Source organism: Microcaecilia unicolor, chromosome 4, assembly GCF_901765095.1.
Source record: "Microcaecilia unicolor chromosome 4, aMicUni1.1, whole genome shotgun sequence".
NCBI classification, from domain to species: domain Eukaryota; kingdom Metazoa; phylum Chordata; class Amphibia; order Gymnophiona; family Siphonopidae; genus Microcaecilia; species Microcaecilia unicolor.
This window is the reverse complement of record NC_044034.1, coordinates 266,542,568-266,563,857: the sequence shown is the minus strand read 5'-3', so window position 1 is coordinate 266,563,857 and position 21,290 is coordinate 266,542,568. Positions and strand designations below refer to the sequence as shown.

The following is a 21,290-nucleotide window of genomic DNA, read 5'->3' as shown; positions in this document are numbered from 1 at the left end:
AAATACCTGGACACTTGCGACACAATGGAACCAAAGACCGTAACGGACATTACCTGACTCTTCTTCCCCCTTTCCCTCTCTAAGTTCCCCCCAATTGTACCTACCATACATGTATCTCATTCTACCACAATATCACTTTGTATTCATTCATACCATGTATTTGTTCAGACCGGAATCGGCTAACGCCGTTAGCGGTAATATGTAAGCCACATTCAGCCTGCAAAAAGGTGGGAAAATGTGGGATACAAATGTAACAAATAAATAAATACATAAAATAAATAAAAATAACACCTAGCAAGATGTGCACATAAATTCAAATTATTGCCAATTAGCATGAATAATTGCTTGACAGTGCCCAATTACTGGTACTAATTGGCTTGTTACTCAATTAAATTGAGTGCCCAAATTGAGCACATGCCCAAATTTATGCACAATTTTGAGTGCCATTTACAGACTCTGGGAATTAGGCAGATATTTACAAAATAGCACTTAACTGGCATGCTGGCACATATATGCAGGTATTCCAAACATTACTGATGTAACATGTGCATAAATGTTAGTACTTAGTTTAGGGAACTGAGGGGCCCTTTTACTAAGTCATGTAGGTGCACCAAATGCATGCCAAATTGGAGTTACCGCCCAGTTACCGTGTGGCCCTTGCGGTAATTTCAATTTTGGTGCGTGTCTGCTATGCGCGTCTGAAAAATATTTTTTATTTTCTGGCGCGTGTAACGGATGCGCGCCAGGTGACATTTGACGTGCATAGGCCCTTACCATCCAGATTCTTTACCACCAGGTCAATGGCTGGCGGTAAGGTCTCAGACCCACAATAGACGCGCGGCAATTTCGATTTTGCCGCATGTCCATTTTCGGCAAAAAAAAAGAGGCCTTTTCTACAGGCGAGCAAAAAAATGGATTGGTGCACGCCCCAAACCCGTGCCTACACTACCGCAAGCCATTTTTCAGCACGCCTTTGTAAAAGGACCCCTGACTGTTTATGAATAAATATTTATATCAGCTCTTTGACATGCACACATTTCTCAAGTTAATTTATGCACATATGTGTGTACTTTATACAATATGCATATAAAAGCTAATTCCTACCAACATCTCTGCTCATTCCCAGTAAACTGAGGGAGTCTTTTACTAAAGCTTAGCTCGAGTTATCTGCAGCAGGGCCTATAGGAATAACTTGGGCCCTGCTGCAGATAACTCGAGCTAAGCTTTAGTAAAAGACCCCCTGAAGCACATACAGGCTGTATGCATATAAACTTAACCACATATTGGGAGGGGCCCTTTTCTGACTAAACCTGAAATGACAACTGTAATGATAGCACAACAGCAAGTGGTGCAGCTCTTTACTTTTGTGGGTGCTTTTCCTGCCCTCTGTTGGTACTTCTTTGCAGAAAGATATTTTGTCCTAGTTTTGCTCATTTTCCCTAGTTTCCTCAGCATTGTGATTTTGGTATGTGTTTATTCTGTGGACATTACTGAGATAAGTTTCCCAGAAATGTGAAGTTCAGTACAGTAACTCCTGCCTCTCTTTCACAATCTAGCCTTCACTGATCATATCTTTAGCTTTGAGGTTGATTTATCTGTTGTTTGTCGTCTGATTAAACTTGCTAGAATTTCTTTTCATTCTCAGTGTTCTTTGTACAGTGAGTAGATTTCTTCTTTTTTTTTGTTTCATATTTTTATTAAGGTTTTTCAAAACAGAAAGGAAAAATCAAACGATAACAGCAATCCATGACAAATAAAATAAGCATAAATGAAAAAACAGAACTTTATCAGCATTCCATGACAATACCCTTAGACAATCAGCAGTTATACAGTGGTCAGTTAGTGCTATTAGGATCTTCACAAAATAAATCTTAATAGTACCTTCCAAAACTGCACCTTAATGTAACTCACCCTGAGCTACTCACTGATGGTCCAGCTCCTGAGCAGAGCACATTGTACCTAGAGAGAGTCATGAAGCTTAAATATTGCTAATTACTCCATTCTGGAAGAATGAACTCATTAAGTTATGTATGATTTATCTCAGATATAAAAATAAATGATCAGTTATTCATTGTAAACAAAGCTTAAGTGTTTGAGATGTTAGGCACATTGGTTGCTAGTTGTTCAGAAAAATAAATTATAAACAAGAACAATCCTTCATTATTTGCTAGCGAAGGACTTGATTGTCATAATAATAAAGAGGATGTACATGCAACTTATTTTTATTTATTTATTGTATTTGTTTATTAGGATTTATTTACCACCTTTTTGAAGGAATTCACTCAAGACGATGTACAGTAAGAGTAAATCAAACATGAGCAATAGACAATTACAGCAGTAAAAATATTCAAATAACAATACAAAGTATGGCATAGTATACTACTTACAATGTCAACACAATACGTAATAGAACATTTTAATTGACAGTGAAGGGTGAAGCAAAGATGGAACATATAGATAGGTAAGAGAGTAAAAGGAATTAGAAAATAGGGTGACTAATTTAAAGAACAGTGCACATGAGGTCAGAGACATGGTTAAATATTATCCCAGCTAGGGTAGGAGTGGATAAACATGTCCAGTTAACAAGCCAATCTGCACCGGTAATTGGATGTTAACAAGCAATTATTGACATTAATTGGCTTTAATTAGAATTTACAAACACAACTTTCTAAACGTATCCTTAAGTAGAGGAGTGTGGTAGCCATGTTAGTCCACTCTTAAGGTTATCAATAGAAATCAAACAAAATAAAACATGGAAAAGAAAATAAGATGATACCTTTTTTATTGGACATAACTTAATACATTTCTTGATTAGCTTTCAAAGGTTGCCCTTCTTCGTCAGATCGGAAATAAGCATGTTTTATTTTGTTTGATTTCTATTGATAACCTAAACGTATGCTGTAACATGATGCACATGAATTCTAAGTCACATAGTTGAAAAGAGGACATTTCTAAAATCTATGCATGTGGTTATAGAAAACATCCGGTCTGTGCCTAATTTAGGTGTCGGCATTTGCGCCAAGTTTTACATGGTATAACTGCCCATAATTAAATGTAGTCATGCAGATAAGCACTTGGCATATTCTATAATCCACATGGAAATTTAGGATTATTCTAAAAAGTATGCCTAAATTTAGGTGTACTTTATAGAATACGCCTAGGCGTATTTTTTTGGTGCCAATTTTTTAGGGGTGATATATAGAATCTACCCATAATGTCTTTATTACAATCATGAGATAAGCACTGGGGGAGAGGGAAGAATGTATTGTAAACCATTGCAGGAAGTGTGGATGGGCAGACTGGATAGGCCAGGAAAAACGAGCAGGCAGTAGGTGTAAAAACAGTGCGATAACTCTTAGGGGAGTGCTCAGCATGTTCTCTCCTGATACTGCACAGAGAAATTCTTTACTGCACCTTTTCGGGAGGTGGGCAGTGTAGCCACACTAACTGCACAAGTGACAGCACATGGTAACTACAGTGCGTAAACTGCAATGTACAATCCGTTCCACCCAGTTCCCACCCTTTAGCTAGTGGCGTAGCAAGGGCGGGGCAGTGGGGGCGGTCCGCCCTGGGTGTCAACGGGTGGGGGGATGCTCTGCTAGTGAGTCTCTACCAGCTGATTCCACCCGGCAGCTGTGTGGTGCGGCGCCTCACGTCTGCGCTGCTGTAAGAGAAGAAAATCGCCTCATCGGCCCTTCCCGCCTTTCCGCCCTCGAGGAAACAGGACGTTACATCAGAGGGTGGGACACAGTGAGGGAAGGGCCGATGAGGCGATTTTCTTCTTTTACAGCAGCGCAGAGTCGCGCAAGGTGCCGGGTGGACGGAGCTAGTAGACAGGTGGGGACTGGGTCGTGAGGGTGTGCATTGTTGCCCTGCAGCTGTGGGGGGGGGGTGCGCGCAGCAGTGATCCACCCCGGGTGGCAGTGAACCACAGAACGCCACTGCCTCTAGCTGTTCTTCTGTGCAGATACTAATTAATATGTTAACTGCTTAATGCACTTTAGTAAAAAAAAAGCCCCTAACCGCCCCCCCCCCCCCATTGTATGATTCTGTATGCACATTTTCATGCTTAACAAAATTGTGTGTGTAGATTATAGGATACTGCAGTTTATTTATTTATTAGGATTTATTTACCGCCTTTTTGAAGGAATTCACTCAAGGCGGTGTACAGTAAGAATAGATCAAACATGAGCAGTAGGCAATTAAAGCCGTAAAAATATTCGAATAACAATGCAAAGTATGGCAAGGTATACTACTTGCAATGACAACACAATATGTACTAGAACATTATAATTGGTAGTGAGGGGTAAGGCAAAGTTGTAACATGTAGATGAGTAAGAAAGTAGGAAGAATTAGAAAGTAAGGTGATTGATTTGAAGAAAGTTGCACGTGAGGTCAGAGAGACGGTTAAATATTATCTCATCTAGGGTAGGAGTGGATAAACATGTCCCGCTGCAGTATGTGCAGCCCGAGTCAATCCTTGTGTGTGTGAGTGAGACTAACAAGTTAGTTACTTCTTCCATTAAAGGCTTGGTTGAAGAGCCAAGCTTTCACCTGCTTCCTGAAGTAGAGGTAGTCTTGTGTTAAGCGGAGTCTTTCAGGCAATGCATTCCAGAGTGTGGGGGCTACTCCAGAGAAGGCTTGCTTGCGGGTATCACATTGTTTAATGTCTTTTGGACAGGGTGTAGTTAGTGAAAGTCCTTGGGAGGACCTTAGTGTCCTTGGCGGTGTGTGTTATCCATTTAATTCAGTTTAGTTTATTGGCCTTTGCTAACTTAGCAGATCAAGTTAATTGGTAAATTAGGCACAAATTGGTGCTAACCAGATGTTGGCGATAATTGAAGTTAATTGGCACTAATTTGCAGTTACATGCATCACTGCACTTAAGGGAGAAGCTATCAAGGTGCGGTGAAAGGCATGCTTTTGCCGCATCTTGATTTACCATGGTAATCAGCAACCTGCAGTATCTCAGCACCGCAGATTACTGACTCCTGTGGCAAATGAATAACTCGGCTTGCGAGCTACCTCACAAACAAATTATTCCAGAAGCCTGGGAGCATCAGGCTTCAAAGCCGCAGCCTGATGTTCCCAGGCTGGAGCTTAAAGAGGCCGTGGTACTGATCCAGACTCAATCCAAAGGGTTGTGTGGAATGAATGTAAAGAAATGAGGAAAGTGGGAAATACCCTCAGAAACCAAGGCTTCTCAACATCAGTCGCTACCTTCTCGGCTTTGCTGTCCTGCTCGCCTGCCTAATGAGTCTCAGCGAGTCAAGACCTGATTCTGGACTCTTCCTTCCTTCCTCCACTTTCTTTGCTTTCATTTCTCGGCCTCCTTATTTATTTGTTTCAAGATTGTATTTATATTCCCTTTCCCTGTTCCTTCTACCTTCTCAACTCTCATTGTAATTATCTAATTAGTTCATTGTAAGCCGCTTTGAGGCTGCAAAACTGTGGCAAAAGGTGGGGTATAAATGACCTAAATAAATAAATAAATAAATAAATAAAATAATCAACAAGTCACTATTATCTATAAAAGATTTTGTGCCCGTGATCAAGTTTCTTTTATGGGGTAAATATTCCCTACTCCACTCATTCAAAAATGCCCATATAGGAGCATCATGCAAAATTGCCCATAATAGAGCATAAATGTTTTATACAAAAAAGCCCAAAATAGAGCACAAGCATTAAAGATAACTGAGTAACAAAAACTGTTGGAGCTACAGCATGGCATGCATCAACTTAGCTTAATAAATGCTGGCTTGACAACCCCACAGTTCAACTGTTGTTTTTATAGATAATAGTGTCTTGTTGATTAGACCTTGGCAGAAGCCTTGGTTTCTGAGGGTATTCCCCACTTTCCTCATTTCTTTACATTCATTCCACACAACCCTTTGGATTGTGTTTGGCTGTTTTTCAGTTCTCTGGAGTATTAGATTACCTGTTTAGGATTAACAGCCCATACTGTTTTTTTCATCATAAGATAAGTACTGATCCAGACCTCTTTGTCACTCTCTGATCATGTTCTCTTTGCAAATTCAGGCCTCTCCCTACCCCTAAGACCCCCCCCCCCCCATCACCAAGGGCCTAAGGGCCCAGTATCTGGTGATCTATTGGTCCAAGGGCAGGAATGATCCCAATCTCTCCTGTCATGCTAGCACCACCTCCAAAATGGTTCCCCTAGTGTTAGTTACTTATGTCAGATGAGGGCGGGCCAGGGAGGAAAGGAGGGAAGTCCGGAGAGGCGATCAGCTGTTGTTGCCAGTGCAGCGCCTTAACACGGAGGTGAGAGGTGATGTGAGGGCCCAGTGGCAGATGGAGGGGGGCGGGTGGAGGGGGGAGCGGCGGCAGCGACGTCCTCAGGGGGGCGGCGGGGGGCACGGGGGGGGGGGCGGAAGATGGCAGGGAAGCTGTCATTTGAAGGAAGGAAGGAAGGAAGGAAGGGAGGGGCTGCGTAAAGTTCTGATTTCAATGCAGGGGGGAGGGGGAGCGATGGTGACCTCGGTTGGGGGGACAAGGTCGTCCATAAAGGACGTCCATAAAGGACGCTCCTGATGAGCACTTGGTTGTTTTTGCCCCCTCCCAATTTTTTTTTTTACATTTTATACGTTTTCCAAGCCCATGCAGCCCCAAGGAGAGGAGAAACAGGGGTGATATGATACAGACGTTCAAATATTTGAAAGGTATTAATCCGCAAACAAACCTTTTCCAGAGATGGGAAGGCGGTAGAATGAGAGGGCATAAAATGAGATTGAAGGGGGCAGTCTCAAGAAGAATGTCAGGAAGTATTTTTTCACGGAGAGGGTGGTGGATACTTGGAATGCCCTCCCGCGGGAGGCGGTGGAGATGAAAACGGTAACGGAATTCAAACATGCGTGGGATAAACATAAAGGAATCCTGTGCAGAAGGAATGGATCCTCAGGAGCTTAGCCTAGAATGGGTGGCAGAGCTGGTGGTTGGGAGGCGGGGCTAGTGCTGGGCAGACTTATACGGTCTGTGCCGGGGCTGGTGGTTGGGAGGCGGGACTAGTGCTGGGCAGACTTATACGGTCTGTGCCAGAGCCGGTAGTGGGAGGCAGGGATAGTGCTGGGCAGACTTATACGGTCTGTGCCAGAGCTGGTGGTGGGAGGCAGGACTGGTAGTTGGGAGGCGGGGATAGTACTGGACAGACTTATAGGGTCTGTGCCAGAGCTGGTGGTGGGAGGCGGGACTGGTAGTTGGGAGGCGAGGAAAGTGCTGGGCAGACTTATATGGTCTGTGCCAGAGCTGGTGGTTGGGAGGCGGGGTTGGTGGTTGGGAGGCGGGGATAGGGCTAGCCAGACTTATACGGTCTGTGCACTGAAGAGGACAGTACAAATAAAAATGTAGCACATATGAATTTATCTTCTTGGGCAGACTGGATGGACCGTGCAGGTCTTTTTCTGCCGTCATCTAATATGTTTACTATGTAGACCTCTTGTTAGATTTCCCAGCGTTTTCCAGCATTAGGGCAAGCGGAAAAGCTTAGTGCATCTCATTTCAATAGGGTTTCTACACAATTTGCTCATCTGCATTCCGTTTGCGATAGCTGCTACCCGTTGTCGGAAAAAAGTATTTAGTGCATGCCAGGGTTTACTACTTGTTCGTTAATGGCTCGTTATTGGCTCGTAAAGTTTAGTGCATCTGGCCCTGAGTTGGATTCCCACTGCAGCTCCTTGTGACTTTGGGCATGTCACTTAACCCTCTATTGCCCCTGGTACAAAATAAGTACCTGAATATATGTAAACCGCTTTGAATGTAGTTGCAAAAACCTCAGAAAGGCAGTATATCAAGTCCCATTTCCCTTCCCCTTTCCCTAAATGTAAATGCAGGACTTTACAAAACTCAACATCCAGGATGAGCTAATTAAACAAGCAGAATAAAATAATTCTAGTGAATTTCTGAGGTGAGTACAACTGCCCCTTGATCACTTGATCTCCAAATGAGCAGCTAGTTGGCATAACTGCCTCGGAGCACATGTAAATGCCGATATCCAGGTTTTTAAATGTAAACATGTATTGACATTGTAGAATTGGAAATACAGGGATACTTTTCTGGCCTATCCAAATCCCACCCACCTTCCAAAGTGCATGCTGCGGCTTTTACAAGTGTAAATAACAGCTTTCTAAAATCAATATTTACACATGTAAATACCACATAATCTCCTGTGTATTGACATTGACTTTCATTGCTCTGTTCAGGAGTCTCTTTCCCCCTCTTTGTGTGTGTGTTTTTGTTCTCTTTTATTTCTTCTTTTCTTTTCTTTTCTTTCCCATTCATTTCCTCCCGCTCCTTTAGACTTTGATTTGGCATCAAAACCCTTCATTCTCCACTACCTCCTAACTTTAACCCAATCATGCAGTAACAGTCCTCAGCTGAGAAACATACTCCAGATCTCCATCCCCATCTGTGGCCACCAGGTGTCAGCAGTGCACAATAACTATGATTCCCCCCCCCCCCCACCCCCCCACTTTCCCCCATCCAAGGCAGTAAATACTGCCTTCTCAATATCCTAGTCCAGGGAATGGAAGAAGATCTGAGTTGAGAACTGAACCCAGGTCTCTCTGAAGTGCAGCACCTAGTACAGCCACTGGACTAGATCCAGCTTTCTTTTTCCCAATATCATTTTAACCTGTCATTACCTTGTTTTCTCATGGTCAGTATTTGCACTTCTTTTTTCTCCAGAACGTTGTCCTCAGCCCCTCCCTGCTCTGAAATGATGGGGAAGCTCAGATCAGACATTCTCACACCAACGAAGATGCCGTAATACCTGAAATCAATCAGATTATTCTGGTCATGTTTCCAAGAAGATCAGAAGTGATTCACAGATTGAATTTGCATTCAGGCACCCTTTCCATGCTGCGTTTCATGTGAAGTTGACTGAAGTCCTTAGATTAAGAAAGGCTCAAATTTTAAAGAAATACTCACTGCTCCAATTAAGTTATTTTGGCCATTCTGAATTTATTTGCTTTTTTATTTTTTAATTTTGTTTTTTAGAAATTCACCCAAGGCAGTATACAGTCCACTGCACTAACCACTAGGCTACTCCTCATCTGCATACTGTTCTGTTCAGAATGCCCATAATATCTGAAGCTGTTACAGATCCTGGTATTCCTTTCCAGTTTTACTTTCAGGGGAGAGGGAGGGGGACAGCAACCACTGGGGGATTAAGGAGGTGTCATGCCTTAATCACTCCACTGGGTAGCTGCTCAATCAGAGCACCTTTTTGTACCCTAACCATGATTGAAATAGGTCTAAGGAAGGACATCCTTCTTTTTAGAGTTGGACGTTTCCTTCTCTTCAGTAATAAATGTTGGTCATTCTGATTTTGGGTCTTCCCAAGTCCCACCCAGAACACGCCCACTCCTTGCTATTTAGACTTACTGCAATGTGGGACGTCCATTTCCTGCCTTTGCAAAATTGGGATTTGGAAGTATCAAGCATATGGATGTCTATTTTGACGGCTTTTGCTTAAAAAATAAGTGTCATGGCAACATGGTAGATGATGGCAGATAAAGAGTTGCATGTTCACCCAGTCTGCCCAACCATCACATTGATGATCAATTCATGATTAAACAATCCAACAATCTTATTAACTAACAACATTTTACTCACTAAATTCTACTTAAGTTGTCTTCCCCTCCCCTATTGAGTTGCATAGCATCCTCATTCATAGCATACAATATGAATGTGGTGTAAAATATGCATACTTGACCTTGATCTGTCATTTTGCCATTTTCAGAACACCCGTTCCTGCCCATCATAACACATCAACAACCAAGAGGTCATTAAAGTTTTGCTTTGATTCCATCCTCTTTCTATTTAGGGACCCTCTGTGTCTATCCCACACATTTTTGAATTCCATCACTGTTTCTGTCACCACTGGGAGGGTATTCCAGCATCCACTATCCTCTCCATAAAAAAGTATTCACTGATGAGACTTCTAAATCTATCACCTTGGAATCTCAATACATGTCCTCTAGTTTTACTGTTTCTCCACCTCTGAAAAAGATTTGTTTGTATACTGATGCCTTTCAAGTGTTCAAACATTTGTATCATATCTTCCCTTTCGCTCCTTTCATCCTCATATTCAGGTCTTCAAATCTCTTCTCAGATGTCTTTGGTGCAAAACCCATACCATTTTTGTCCCCTTCCTATCAACTGCTTCAAGACTTGTGGAGGGGCATTTTTGATAAAACATCTAAGTCCAATTTTGGATGTTTTGCTCATTATCAGCCAGCTCTGAATATCCAATTTGAAGAAATCATTCTTGACCTTATCCGGAATATTGCTGCTGCTCAAAAAGGTGTCTTACAATTGGGTTTTCCAACATGCTGCTGCTCAAAAAGGTGTCTTACAATTGGGTTTTCCAACATGCAGAAGAGTACATTTTAAGAGAATGTCGAATAGTTTTTCCCCTTATCTAGCAGTTCACCATTGGAACATGATTCTAATATATGTGAAGACAATTACAGACTTATACTTTGCTTCATAAACATTTAAAAACTTTTTAATTAAAAATTTTTTAATGTAGCTTAGATGGCGAGTTCTGTTTTCACTTTAATGATTCTTTGTTGTAATAATTCTTTGTGAACTACATTGAACTAGATTGAGATTATACAGACTATTAGCTCTATGATTATGATAATCCTATGGCTTTCTCATAAACATAAAAACATAGAATGTGATGGCAGATAAGGGCCAAATGGCCCATCCAGTTTGCCCATCCTCAGTAACCACTAACTCTTCCTTTCCTAAGGGATCCCACATACCTGTCCCACAAATTCTGACAAAGTCCTCATTCCATGATCTCCACTGGAAGGCCATTCCATGTATCCACCACCCTTTCGGTGGAAGAGTATCTTCTTAGATTCCTCCTAAGTCTATATCCTATTAACTTCATTTTATGCTCCTTCATTCCAGAGTCTTCCTTCATTTGAAAAAGGCTCACCTCCTGTATATTGATGCCACTGAGGTATTTAAACATCTCTATCTTACCCCCCCCCCCCCTCTCTTGCCTCTCCCAATATGTTTTATGGCCTAGACCGCTTACTAATTTTGTAGCTGCCCTCTGGACCAATTCCATCCTGTTTATAGCTTTCCATAGGTTCTGTCTCCAGAATTGCATGCAGTACTATAAATGGGGCCTCACAGAGACTTATATAAGGGCACTATCACCTCTTTTTTTCCTGCTGGTCATTCCTCTCCTTATGCACACAAGCAACTTTCTGGCTTTGACCTTTGCCTTTTCTACCTGTTTGGCCAACTTAAGGTCATCAGACACAATCACCCCCAAGTCCTGCTCTTCTTTCGTACATTAAGCATGCAGCAATACTAGAAAAATTGAAACTTACATGCAAAATATCACAGATGCACATTTCCAAAAGCTGACATATTCCAATGAATAAATTCTGAATAAAATACTTTTTTCTACCTTTGTTGTCAGATCATTTGGTTTTTCTATTCACTTTAGTCCCAGTGTCTTCTGTTTTATGCAGTGTCTTCTTTCCATTTGATATTTTTTCACTCACCATGTTCACCATCCTCCTGTGTCCTTATGCGTCCTGTCTACCATCTGTAGCCCTGTCCCTATCCTTCCTCGAGTTTCAGTATCTGCCCTCAAAGTGTTCTGATCAGCCCTTAAATTCAGCAGTTTTCCCTCCATCCATATCCAGCATTTCTCCTCACTCCCCTGCCCTCCATCCATGTGCATCTACTTCCTCTGTTTTCCCTCCCCTCCATCCCATGTCCAGCATTTCTCCTCTCTCCCTTCCCATCTATTCATGTGCATCTCCTTCCTTTGTCTTTCCTTCCCTCCATCCTTGTCCAACATTTCTCCTCTCTTAACTGCCCTCCACTCTATCCATGTCCAGCATTTCTCTTCCCTCCCCTCCATCCATGTGCATCTCCTTCCTGACTTCTCTCCCCTCCATCCACCCATATTCAGCAAAATTCCTCTCTCCCCTGCCCCCTCCATCTATCCATGTCCAGCAATTCTCCTTTCTCCCCTGACCTCTCCTCCATCCACCCATATCCAGCAAAATTCCTCTCTCCCTTGCCCCCATTCATCCATCCATGTCCAGCAATTCTCCTCTCCCCTGCCCTCCCCTTCATCCATCCATGTCCAGCAACTCTCCATTCTCCCCTGCCCCTCCTCCATCCACCCATATCCAGAAAAATTCCTCTTTTCCCTGCCCCCATTCATCCATCCATGTCCAGCAATTCTCCTTTCTCCCCCATGCCCTCCCCTCTTCTCCTATCCAGCGCTCTTCTCTCCCCCTGCCCTCTCCTCCTCTCCATGTCCAGTGATCTCTTCTTTCCCTCTGCTCTCTCCTCCTCTCCATGTCCAGCAATCCCTTCTCTCCCCTGCCCTCCTCTCCTCTCCACGTCCAGCGATCTCTTCTCTCTTCCTGCCTTCCCCTCCTCTCCATGTCCAGCATTCTCTCCCCCTGCCCTCCCCTCTCATCCATTTCCAGCGATTCTCCCTGCCCTCCCTCAGCTCCCCGACAGCCCTCCTCTCCGTTCGTTCTTGCTGCTCCCCCAATCACGCGTTTAACCCTTTTATTTTCAGTGGCAGCGATGGCAGTGAAGAAGAAAGCACTGTGGGCTCGCCTCCAGCTTCTCCCTTCCCTCACACAGTCCCGCCCTCGTGGAAACAGGAAATACATCATTGTGCCGGCCCTGCATTTGGGAGGGCAATGCCCCCCTCACCCTCCCCAAACTAGGCCCATGATATATATATATATATATATATATATATATATATAGATATAGATATAGATATAGATATATATAGATATATATATACACCCCATATCCACCTCTCTGCATTGATGTCAGCCTGTCAGTGATTGTTCAATATCCAGTTCAAAGACTCTTCTGCTCTGGTAGAACTTTCTGGGTTCCAGCTACTGCATGCAGTTGTAGCATGATATGAGGAGTTTTCAGAGTTATTGATTTGCTGGAATCATATATATATATTCCAGCAAATCAATAACTCTGAAAACTCCTCATATCATGCTACAACTGCATGCAGTAGCTGGAACCCAGAAAGTTCTACCAGAGCAGAAGAGTCTTTGAACTGGATATTGAACAATCACTGAAAGGCTGACATCAATGCAGAGAGGTGGATATGGGGTGTCTGAAGAACTGGTTTGTTTATTACAAAGGTGGAGTGGTGTAGAAAACAAAAGTGAATAAGTTAATAAGTTGGCAAAAAAGAAAGTGGTGAAAGGAGAGTCCACTTTCCAAGGGAGGAGAAAGAGACAGAGCAGTGCAGAATGCGAGCCAAAATGGAGACTCTGCCTTACAGGCAGGTAGGAGCAAGAAGAAAACCCACAAGATTAGAGGGAAGAAAAGGGCCTGAGGGTCAGTGCCTATCACTAAAGTCACTGGAGCAAGCATAGCGACTGGAGGGGGAGGGTCACATTTGGGGACTGACTACGGAAGCACAGACTGTAAGGACTCTCAGGAAGGTACAGCCAGCCTAGGAAACATGTTGAAACTACAAATATGAAAACAATGAAGAACATGAACACACATCTGTGGGGGCAGAACACATACTAACCAGAGGCAAACAGTGACCAGCAAGACAGCCTTTTCTTGAGTAAACTTTATCTCTGAGAAACAGAGTTTCTCAGCTTGTTTGCTCACTTGCTGGAAGCTCTTACACAAGTGATTTACTATATAATGGTGGCTGTAGAATCTTCTGTTTTCATTTTATTTTAAGACAAGCTACAATTTGCTCATTGGAAACCTTTATGTAAGGGATTGGTCCTGGTAGGCCTTGCTGAAGAAAATGCAATCTTTATTAATGCTCCCAGGATACACTCTCAAATGCCCGACATGGCCGTGTTTCGCCTAGAATACAGGCTGCATCAGGGGCATACAATACCAGTTGGTGCACTCCACCAACATGGATCAGTGTGTATCTTCTTGGGTCTGTTTGGAACATGGCCATGTTGAGCATTTGAGAGTGTATCGTGGGATCATTAGTAAAGACTGTATTTTCTTCAGCAAGGTCTGCTCTTTGTCTTTTGTTCCACGTTTGACTGTCATCTAGCTTTCTTACCTCTTGGTCCTGGTTGGGCCATAGCTAGCTATGTGCAGCCGGTGAGCTATGTGCATTGCCTCCACTACATGCAAATCTCTCTCATGAATATTTATTGTGGGTATCCTGAAACCCTGACTGGCTGGGGTGCCTCCAGGACCAGGTTTGGGAGCCAGTGGCATAAGCAGATGCGTGCATAAATCCAAATTAGTACCAATAAAAGGTGCCAATTAACTCCAATTAAAATCAGTAATTCATTGTAAGCACCCAATTGACTACTTAGTCTACATGTGCACCTGGGCTCTGACCCAAATTTGGGTATCTAACTTTGGCGACTTATATAGAATCCAGAGGGCTCTAGCACTCCTATCCTAGCTGAGATTATGATATATTCATTCACCTTTCTGATTTGGTTTCCTTATTTTCTCTCTCTTGTTACTCTAAGCCCATTTCGTGGAAAAAATGAAATGGGCGTTAGCAAGGCTGTCGTGTAAGCGTGTTCTCGTCTTTCTCCCCAGCCCTCCCCTCCATGTCCAGCGATTCTCCCTTCTCTTATTTTATCATCCTCACTTTAATATTCCCATATCTCTTGTTTGTCCTGTTTGTCTGTCCTAATTAGATTGTAAGCTCTCTCGAGCAGGGACTGTCTCTTCATGTTCAAGTGTACAGTGCTGCATACGTCTAGTAGCGCTATAGAAATGATAAGTAGTAGTAGATGCAGCGGTGGCAGGCTCAGCCCGCGTCGCCTCCAGCCTTCCCTTGCCTTCCCTCTCAGTGTCCCGCCCTCCTGTGATGTCATTTTGTCTTTCCACGAGGGCAGGACGCTGAGAGGGAAGGGAACGCTGGAGGCGATCTGACGTAAGCTCATTTGCATACGGTTACAAACCCAGCAAGTGTCAGGCCTATGTCATGAAAAGTGAGCCCCTGGACCAAACAACGTTTGGCAGCCAGACAGTTCTGATCTTACCTGGAGAATCAGGCCAGAGACCTCCAAAGAAGGACCGGATAGGGCAGGCAGAGGCAAAGTCCAGGTTTAACCAGAGGTTCAAAGGCAGGCAGCAGGAAATAGCAAAGTCCAGGTTCAATCAGAGGTGCAAAGGCAGGCGGCAGGCAAAAGCAGAGTCCAGGTTCAATCAGAGATTCAAAGGCAGGCGGCAGGCAAAAGCAAAGTCCAGGTTCAATCAGAGGTGCAAAGGCAGGCGGCAGGCAAATGCAAAGTCCAGGTTCAATCAGAGGTTCAAAAGGCAGGCGGCAGGCAAAAGCAAAGTCCAGATTCAATCAGAGGTTCAAAGGCAGGCGGCAGGCAAAAGCAAAGTCCAGGTTCAATCAGAGGTGCAAAGGCAGGCGGCAGGCAAATGCAAAGTCCAGGTTCAATCAGAGGTTCAAAAGGCAGGCGGCAGGCAAAAGCAAAGTCCAGATTCAATCAGAGGTTCAAAGGCAGGCGGCAGGCAAAAGCAAAGTCCAGGTTCAATCAGAGGTTCAAAGGCAGGCGGTAGGCAAAAGCAAAGTCCAGGTTCAATCAGAGGTTCAAAGGCAGGCGGCAGGCAAAAGCAAAGTCCAGGTTCAATCAGGGAATCAAGGCAAACGGAAGGCACTCCAAAACACAACACTCAGGGATCCACAAGTCGAAGCCGAAGCAATGAACACTGTCAGTGACTGCCTTTAAATAGCCCCCTCCATCTGGAGAACACTCAACAGCTGACGAAAAGGAGGGGCCCACAACCAGCCCCAGGGCTCCGGATAGGCTGGTCTCAGAGAGAGGGCGGAGACTAGCCGCGACCAGCCAATCCGGACCCTGAATGGGCGTTTCCTCTGTTCCCAGGTCCTGCACCCGGAAGAGCCTTGCAAGTAAGAGAGCGCCGGCCATTTTGGCAGCGCCGGCGCTCTCCGGCCGCCACCGCGCTGAAGCGGCGAACCGGCATAGCCCAGGAGGCGGGTACAACTCTTCGCCCACGCCGCCCATAGCCAGCGATACTCCGCTCTCCCCTGCTCGCGGAGAGGGACCTCCCAGCGGGCAAGGCGGCGCAGGTACGGGGCGCGACAGTACCCCCCCCGTAAGCCCCCCCTCTCCGTCTAGGTCCAGGCTTAGTAGGATAACGAGAGTGGAACTCGTGTAACAAATCAGGGGCAAGGATATTAGCCACCGGCTCCCAGGAGTTATCCTCAGGACCAAAGTTCTTCCACGAGATCAAGTAAAACAATCGACCCCGCTGGAGTTTGGAGTCAAGTATCTCTTTTACCTCGAACTCTGGATCAGGGTCAGAATCAGGAACCAGTATCTTCTTAGGAGCAGGATGCCAGGGGGAAGTCCTAAAAGGTTTAAGCAGAGACACATGAAAAGCATTGTGAATGCGTAGATTACCAGGTAGGTGAAGGCGGTAGGCCACCGTCCCCACTCGAGATGACACAGAAAATGGCCCGATGAAGCGAGGAGCAAACTTCAGGGAGGGAAGACGAAGTTTGAGGTACTTGGTGCTGAGCCATACTTTTTGTCCCGGCTGGAATACGGGAGCGACCCGGCGACGCTGATCAGCACATTGCTTGTACCGAGCAGCCGCCCTCCCCAACTGCTGACGGACTGTCCTCCAAGTTGCATGAATAGTGGTGAGAGTAGACTGGAGCAGTGGGGGAGCTGTAGTCAAAGGAATCGGAGGTGGAACACGTGGATGACGACCAAAAATAGTGAAGAAGGGTGATGTCCGTGAAGCAGAATGAAAACTATTGTTGTATGCAAATTCAGCCCAAGCCAGGAGATCAGTCCAATCATCTTGCCGAGCATTCGTGAAGGCCCGCAGAAAGGCTTTAAGGGTCTGGTTCGTCCGTTCTGCCATGCCGTTGGTCTGAGGATGATAAGCTGAGGAGAAATGTGTGGTCACCCCAAAAGCAGAGCATAACGATCTCCAAAATGTAGAGGTGAATTGGGACCCTCTATCACTGATGATACGATGCGGCAGGCCATGCAGCCGAAAAATGTGCTGGATAAATTGGGAGGCCAGAGTCTTCGCGGATGGCAGGGACCGCATGGGAACGAAGTGAGCCATGCGAGAAAAACGATCCACCACCACCCAGATGATAGTGTTGCCCTTGGAACAGGGAAGATCAGTTATGAAGTCCATCGAGACCTCCTGCCAAGGTAGCTGGGGTACAGGTAATGGTTGAAGCAGCCCCCACGGCTTGCCTGGCAAGGACTTGGTACGGGCACAGGTAGGACAGGTAGAGACAAACTGCCGAATCTCCTGGGCCATGCGGGGCCACCAAAAATAACGGGCAATAAGGTGATAGGTTTTACGGAACCCAAAATGTCCTGAAAATGCAGCAGAGTGACCCCACCGAAGAACCTTTCGACGAGATCGAGCAGGAACAGGAGTCTTGAGACAGGCGGATGCCCCCACCATAGGAGACAGGCAAGCAGGATTGAGCATAGGATAGGACTCCTCAGGCTCCTCAGGTGCGTCAAAAGCTCGGGAGAGGGCATCTGCCTGGATATTCTTTTCTGCAGGACGAAATACCAAATGAAAAGAAAAACGAGCAAAAAATAGTGACCAACGGGCCTGCCGGGGATTCAAGCGTTTGGCATCCTGCAAGTAAAGCAGGTTTTTGTGATCCGTGATGACAGTAATAGGATGCGCAGCCCCCTCCAGTAGGTACCGCCACTCCTGAAAGGCGAGCTTTAGAGCCAGCAGCTCTCTGTCCCCTATGGTGTAATTCCGTTCAGCAGGCGAAAACTTCTTAGAAAAAAAAAAACAAGGATGTTTCTTACCAGAAGACGCGGTCTGGGACAGCACCGCCCCCACTCCCAGGGCGGAGGCATCGACCTCCACGATGAAAGGCTTCGTGACATCAGGACTCCGGAGCACCGATGCAGACAAGAAAGCTGTCTTTAAGGCAGAAAAAGCCTCCAGGGCAGCAGGAGACCAATGCCGAACATCCGCCCCCTTCCGAGTAAGGGCTGTCAAAGGAGCTGTGAGGAGCGAATAATGGGGAATGAATTGTCTGTAGTAATTAGCGAAGCCAAGAAAACGTTGCAAGGCCCGGAGACCCTGGGGAAGCGGCCAGTCCCGGATAGCCTGCAGTTTAGCAGGATCCATTTGTAATCCAACAGCAGAGATAATATGTCCCAAAAAAGGAATGGTGGAGTGATGAAATGCACACTTCTCCAACTTGGCAAACAGTCGATGATCCCGGAGTCGTTGAAGCACCGTGCGGACATGCCCGGGATGATCCTGAGGGGAAGCAGAGAAGATCAGAATATCGTCTAGGTACACAATGACTGAAGAATACAGAAGATCCCGGAAAATGAAGTTGATGAAGTCTTGAAATACAGCTGGAGCATTACACAGTCCAAAGGGCATGACCCGATATTCAAAATGGCCTTCGTGAGTATTAAACGCAGTTTTCCACTCGTCCCCCTGACGGATACGAATCAAGTTATAGGCCCCTCGCAGATCCAACTTAGTAAAGATGACAGCCCCCTGTAGTCGGTCAAAAAGCTCTGGGATAAGCGGAAGGGGATACCGGTTCTTGACTGTGATGTTGTTAAGTCCACGATAGTCAATGCAGGGCCGTAAGGACCCATCCTTTTTTGAGACAAAAAAGAACCCCGCCCCAGCAGGAGAAGAGGATGGACGGATAAATCCTTTACGAAGGTTGTCCCGAATGTAGGCCCGCATGGCAGCAGATTCCTCCCGGGACAAAGTATATAATCGCCCTCGAGGAGGCATCGAGCCGGGCAACAAATCAATGGGACAATCGAACGGGCGATGGGGCGGGAGGGAATCTGCCTCCCGGGCATCAAAAACATCAGAAAACTCCTCGTACTCCCTCGGAAGATGAGCATCACAGGGGTGGAGGGCTCCAAGTAGCGCTGGCACATTAATAGGAAGAGGGTGCACTGGTGTCAGACAAGTTTCAAAACAATGACCACTCCATTGGCTGATCTCTCCCGAAGGCCAGTCTATGTAAGGCGCATGCAGCCGCAGCCAGGGTATACCTAGAATTACTGGATGGATGGCCTGAGGTAAAATAAGAAATTGTATCTCCTCATGATGAAGAAGGCCCACCTGCATCTGGAGCGGGAGAGTGAGATGAGTAATAGGCTGAGGTAAGGTAGAGCCGTGAATGGAAGTGACTTGAAGAGCTGGTCTACAGGAAATAACCGGCCTTCCAAGGCCCTGAAGTAGCCGAGCATCAATAAAGTTGCCTCCTGCTCCTGAATCTAGCAGGGCTAGGGTGTTTATCCTGAATTCTCGCCAACGTAAGATAATAGGTACAGTCATTAAGTTATCCGGAAGGGTTCCTGAACGACCCAAAACCACCCCCTTCACCAGGCTAGGGTCTAAGCATTTCCCGGCTTGTTGGGACACCCTTTCACAAAATGGCCAGGTTTCCCGCAATACATACATAGTTTATTCTCCCTCCGGTGGGTTCGTTCCATAGGTGTCAATCGGTGCCTGCCAATCACCATAGGCACCTCCGGTGCCTCCACCGTCGGAACCATCGCCTCCTGGGGAGAGACAGTTCGAGGTCTTTGAGGGGAAAACCTGCGAGGCGGACGAGAGGCAGCTTGTTCTCGTGCCCGTTCCTGGAAACGGACATCAATTCGGGTACTTAGAGAGATTAGAGCGTCCAAGGTACTAGGGATCTCCCGGCCGGCTAGCTCGTCCTTAATGCGCCCACTCAAGCCTTGCCAAAAAATGGCCGTAAGAGCCTCTTGATTCCATTTGAGTTCCGCCGCCAGAGTACGGAATCGAATAGCATAGGCTCCAACCGTATTGCTTCCTTGCTGAATCCGTAGAAGTTCCCCTGCAGCAGAGGAGGGACGCCCTGGAACATCGAAGACCATGCGGAACCGACGCAGGAATTCCCCCAGTTCCGAAAGGAGAGGATCCTGTTGCTCCCAGAGAGGTGAAGCCCATGCCAGAGCCGCACCGGAGAGTAATGAAATAATGTAGGTAATCTTTTGTTTGTCCGTAGGAAAAGAAGCAGGTTGCATGTCAAAGAGCATTTGACATTGGTTCAAGAATCCGCGGCATGCGGAGGGCGTGCCATCAAACCGGGGAGGTTCTGGCAAACGAAATGCAGGTTGAGGTGGAGGGGTCCTACTTGCCCCGGGAGCCGGTGCTCGCTGTGCTGACATCTGGGAACACACATCCTGCAATACTCCAGACAATCTGTTGAGCTGAGCCTGCTGCTGTTGGAGAGCTTGGGCCAGGTCGGTAAGGTCAGGCTTATCTGGCGAGCTCATGGCTTCGGCTTTCTGTCAGGCCTATGTCATGAAAAGTGAGCCCCTGGACCAAACAACGTTTGGCAGCCAGACAGTTCTGATCTTACCTGGAGAATCAGGCCAGAGACCTCCAAAGAAGGACCGGATAGGGCAGGCAGAGGCAAAGTCCAGGTTTAACCAGAGGTTCAAAGGCAGGCAGCAGGAAATAGCAAAGTCCAGGTTCAATCAGAGGTGCAAAGGCAGGCGGCAGGCAAAAGCAGAGTCCAGGTTCAATCAGAGATTCAAAGGCAGGCGGCAGGCAAAAGCAAAGTCCAGGTTCAATCAGAGGTGCAAAGGCAGGCGGCAGGCAAATGCAAAGTCCAGGTTCAATCAGAGGTTCAAAAGGCAGGCGGCAGGCAAAAGCAAAGTCCAGATTCAATCAGAGGTTCAAAGGCAGGCGGCAGGCAAAAGCAAAGTCCAGGTTCAATCAGAGGTGCAAAGGCAGGCGGCAGGCAAATGCAAAGTCCAGGTTCAATCAGAGGTTCAAAAGGCAGGCGGCAGGCAAAAGCAAAGTCCAGATTCAATCAGAGGTTCAAAGGCAGGCGGCAGGCAAAAGCAAAGTCCAGGTTCAATCAGAGGTTCAAAGGCAGGCGGTAGGCAAAAGCAAAGTCCAGGTTCAATCAGAGGTTCAAAGGCAGGCGGCAGGCAAAAGCAAAGTCCAGGTTCAATCAGGGAATCAAGGCAAACGGAAGGCACTCCAAAACACAACACTCAGGGATCCACAAGTCGAAGCCGAAGCAATGAACACTGTCAGTGACTGCCTTTAAATAGCCCCCTCCATCTGGAGAACACTCAACAGCTGACGAAAAGGAGGGGCCCACAACCAGCCCCAGGGCTCCGGATAGGCTGGTCTCAGAGAGAGGGCGGAGACTAGCCGCGACCAGCCAATCCGGACCCTGAATGGGCGTTTCCTCTGTTCCCAGGTCCTGCACCCGGAAGAGCCTTGCAAGTAAGAGAGCGCCG

The 21,290-nt window shown here is 46.1% G+C and overlaps 1 long non-coding RNA gene across 1 annotated transcript; it reads right to left on the bottom strand.

The window, feature by feature from the left end:
• Positions 1–937: 937 nt before the first annotated feature.
• Positions 938–19,898, bottom strand: LOC115469163. The gene is made up of 3 exons (XR_003941960.1): positions 19,886–19,898; positions 8,090–8,093; positions 938–1,110 (listed from the first exon to the last, which is right to left on the bottom strand). It is a non-coding gene; the product is annotated as an uncharacterized LOC115469163 (long non-coding RNA).
• Positions 19,899–21,290: the final 1,392 nt, after the last annotated feature.